This window comes from Terrapene carolina, unplaced genomic scaffold (assembly GCF_002925995.2).
Source record: "Terrapene carolina triunguis isolate 2854851 unplaced genomic scaffold, T_m_triunguis-2.0 Scaffold951, whole genome shotgun sequence".
Classification (NCBI taxonomy): domain Eukaryota; kingdom Metazoa; phylum Chordata; order Testudines; family Emydidae; genus Terrapene; species Terrapene triunguis.
This window is the reverse complement of record NW_020665302.1, coordinates 2,208,623-2,213,176: the sequence shown is the minus strand read 5'-3', so window position 1 is coordinate 2,213,176 and position 4,554 is coordinate 2,208,623.

The window sequence follows — 4,554 nt, the reverse complement described above, 5'->3', positions numbered from 1 at the left end:
ACACTAGCTGTCACCCACCCCCGGGGGCTGTGTGTGGGAGTGCTACACCCCAGAGACAGGCTGACAAACCCAACCTCCTGGGGGTGTGATCTCCTGAGGTTCTGGGGTGGCTCAGGCTGTGCTGGGAGGGACAGGGAGAGGTGCTTAAAGCAGGTTGAAAAGGGTCTCCCGGGAGGCCGCTCATGGAGAGTCCGAAGACGCTTTGGGCAGGAGAGAGGGGAAGGGACAGGAAGTGTCTGTAGCAGGGAGCGGCTGTTTAGCTGCAGAACCGATCCTGGTCAATGCAAGGTGGCCTGGAGGGAGAGACAGACAGACAGACAGACAGGTTCAGAACTGGAGCACTAGAAAGACACCGGACAGTCCTGCAGGACTCTGACCCCAGCCCAGAGAATGCTCCGGAGTGGTGAGGAAACTGAGGCAGGAAAATGTGCACAGGGTTCATTGTTGGTTGTTTTTGATTAGATGTGCGCGTTTCTCGTGAGCTCAGTGGTGGTTCCGAATCCTGTGCAAAGTATCCTGTGCTCTAAAGAGTTCACCAGGGCGCCCACACCGCTGGAGTTCTGGGAGAGGGGGTGCGGAAGCTACCAGGGAGTCGGGGGGTGGGTCAGCACTGGGCCCAGGGGATGGGCAGTTGGAGCCGAGGGCGCAGCTCTCAGGAAGGGGTGCTACACGGAAGAGCTGCACCCCGAGAGTGTGCCTAGAGAGGCCAGGCCGGGGCAGTGCCCGGACTCTGGTCAGACTCTGGAGGCGTAAAGCACATGGAATCCAGTGCTTGGATCGGCTCCTGGCAGTGTGGGAGGGAGCATGGGAAGTCCCTGGCCGGAAGGTCCCTTTCTCAGTAGATTGGGGCTCTGCCCATCTCAGGCGTGTGCAGGGTGCTGATGGGTGGGCACCTCTAATGGCTGCTGCACTCGGACTCGGTTCTAACTCTTCACAGATGCAAATCTCACCCCCGCCATGAGGGGGCCGGTGCGGGGCAGGGTGGTTCTGCTGCCACCTTTAATCTCAATCTAACGGATTCAGCACCAGATTCTCCAGCTAATCCCTCATTTTGCCTTGAACTGGTTGTCTCTGTACCGTATTTTCCCAGATAGCAGCTCACTCCTACACTGCCTTCTAGCAAATCCTGTATTTCTCCCAGGAACTGTAGCACCCCCAGCTACCATCTTCACGCTCAGTCCACTGCCCCGCTGCTTGCTTTCACCCCAACCAAGGTAAGGTGTGTCCCGCAGAGACAGGGAGGTCTTAATGCCCCTGCACAAGGCCCTGGTAAGGCCTCATTGGAAATACCATGTGCAGTTCTGGTCACCCAAGCTCAAGGAAGATGAATTCCAGCTGGCCCAGGTGCTGAGAAGCGTTACTAGGACGGGCAGGGAACGCAGGGCCTAGCTTCCAAGAGAAGACTGGACGTGCTTGGCTTGTTTAGTCACAAAAGAAAGCTGAGCAGGGCTCTGACTGCTCTCTGTAGACACGTTGGGGGGGGGGGTGCACCCCAGGGAGGGAGAGGAGCTAGAGAAGCTGCAGGACAAAGCTGGCACAGAACAAATGGGGATCAACAGGCCAGGGGTAAACTGAGGCTGGAAATCCCAAGTAGGTTTCTAACCATCAGAGGAGTGCGGTTCTGGAACAGCCTCCCCGGGGGCGGGGACGCAAAGAGAGAGCTGAGGTGGTGGCAGGGATGAGCCAGGAAGAGGAGCTTGGGATTGGGAAGGGTCTAAGCAGGGCAAGCTGGTGTTTGGAGGCCAGGGAGGCTGCAGTCATCGAGCTGGGAGAAGACGAGAGCCTGGATGGGTTAGAGAAGGGCAGCAAAGCGGCTCTTAGAGATTAATGCCACCCCGTTTAGGTGACACTGAAAGCACACGGGTGCAATACTGTCCCACGAGGCAGTGAGGCCCTCTGTGGCATTGCCTGGGCATGACACAACTGTGAATGACAGCACTAGGGGCATGGAGGCGCCGCACCAGGGCACGGGCACCAAGGGCTCTGGGGCCCAAATTCATCCCTGCTTCACGCTGATTCCTGCAGGCTGGGTGCAGGGCGCAGGGCTCCCCCTGGCTGCACAGAGCCTGCCGGAGGGGCTTGGCGAGCAGAGGTGGCTCCATCCTGCCCTCCGCAGGGGGTAGCGCTGCCCAACGGCAGGACACTGCTGGCAGTGAAGGATTGTGGCAGGGCTGCCCAGCCGCAGGGGAATTTAAAGCAGCTCCCAAAGGCAGACAGAGATGGAAATACGGCCTGCCCTCCCTAGGGTGAATGCTCCTGCCAAGGCACAGGGACCAGGCTGGCACAGGGAGGTACAGTTGGTAGCTCGCTGTGCCAGGATTGTGTCTGACTTTCCTCCTCCCATCCTCACTGTTTCTTCCGGCCCAAAGGGCAGGGTCCAGCCACTCCCGGGGGCATTTCTGCAAGCTGGGCCTAAGGACGATTGCAGTATCATTTCCCTCCCTTAGTCAGTAACTAGGAGCGAGGGCACCGGTCTCCTCAGCTGCCTGGCACCCTGCCACCCTGTTGGTTAGTACCAGTCAGTAAGGGGCGGGGGCAGAGAGCGACTGGCTGGTTACCCAGCAGGAGCCATGGCGCTCGCTGCCACAATCCAAAGCCCTCGGTCACCATGGGGAGAGAAGGGCACAGCGAGGCGTCCCAGAGGAGCACCCATTTGGCTGGCTGGCTCCTTGCCACCCCCACAGCCCGCTGCTCAGAGAGAACGTCTCTGCCCCCCGTTACCCTGCTTTGATGGCAGGAGGAACAGGGCTCCTCTGGCCCTTGGACGGTGCCCCCGTGCCCAGGAGCAAGGCTGTCTCCTCCCAGGTGTTTGAGAACTTGTGTCGTTTGCAATGAACGGGCCTTGAAATCGAAGTCCCTGGCAAAACGGGACCCAAAGCAGGGTCTGGAGGGCAGAGCGATGCCTGCGCGCCCCTCTGAGCCGGGCGGTGGCTCTGCACGCAGTCACACACGGCAGCCGGCTGTCTCTTGGGAGGGTGACTGGTCTCTATTGAAAAGTGCCGGACACAGAAAGCACGTCAGAGCAGGGACAAGCTAGGTGACCCGCAGACCAGTGTCAAGGGGGTTAGACAGGGTTTGCCAAAGGGCTCAGAGCAGGTTATGCCCAAAGCTGCCTTTTGGAGGGAAGGTAAATGAGATGCGCAAGGGAATTGGTTATTGGTTTACAAGGCTGTGCCGTCGCGCCTGTCACCCACACAGCACCGCCCTGGGGTCTGGGTGTGGTGTTACAGGGCTTCTTTTCAGTCTAGCGCCCCCTGGGGTCATTCTGGTGCCACAACACTCTGTCGTGTCTGGCCTAGCCCTCCAGCCAGGTCACTGCTCAGCCCAGTTCCCTTCCAGGTTAGCAGGAAAGTCCCAATAGGAAACCCCAAAATCTAGTGGCTTTTGATCCCAGTCCTCAATCTCCATCTGGGGCCCACCCTACTTGGCCTCTTCTCCTTCTGATGCCTGTACCTTCCCCCTGCCGTGGGGAATGGTGGAGCACCTGGGCCCGCCCGCCCTCTCCTCTGGCTTCCAGCCCAGGGCCCGTTTAGGCGCCAAGGACTGTTCCTTGCATCCTGTCACCATTTTCCCTGGGCCGCTCCCACCTTCTGCCCAGCTTGTTGACATCTGGCCCCAGGCCTCTGGATGCTGCTCTTCCCGCCTGGGATCTGTGGTTCCTCACCACTTCTCTGGCAGTGACCCATCCCCATCCGCCGCTCCCAGCCTAGCTTGCAGCACCTGGGCTGTGATGAAGAACTCCCCTAGCTCCTGCCTGCGACTAGTCAGTCCTTCCCTCCTCCGAGCAGGAGTTTCCCCCCAGCCCTGCCGCGGAGCCGGCCTCGTTGGCTTTGGACAGCCAGCCCGACCCGCCTTAAAGCAGCAGGTCCCTCCCTGTGGCTCCCGTTATGACTTAGGTTGGCTGCAAGGCTTTTGCCAGCTCCCTCCAGCTGAACCCCCTTGCCAAGTAGTCTTCCCTTCTGTAGGGCTCCGCAGAGCAGCCTTCTCCTGCTAGTGCCTGCCTGCCGGGAGGGTGGGATGAGGCAGCCTTCATGCTGCTCCCCGGCTCCCAACGCTCGGTGAGAGGGGAGCCTTGCCCTAGCTTCTCTGCCAGGTTCCTTCCCCAAGCACCATTCATTCCCAGGACCCTTAGGGCTCAATATGTATCTCTGCTGGACTCTTCCGAACCCTCCAAGGGCCATGCCAGGTGGTGGGTGGGCTGACCGCTAGGCACTACTGCCCTCAGTGGGGGACAGTCCCATCACAGCCTAGAATTCCCCTAAGGTGGCCCATAGACAGGTTCACTGGACACAGAGTTAATGTAGGTTGGGGTGTCACACAGAAATTAATCACATCAACGGAAAGGACAGTATCACATGGGAGTGTGCAGTCATGAAATTGCAGGGACAGGAAATGTTCACTGCACCCTTAGACAGACAGCTAGGCACCCCAGACCTTGAGGGGCAGGTCTGCTCTGGCCAGTGCAGTGCTTAATTTGTAAGGAAAGAGGTGCTGTGGATCAAGCTACGAACTGCCAGGCCCAGAGGTGCCGGGCTCTGAACTGCCAGGCCCAGC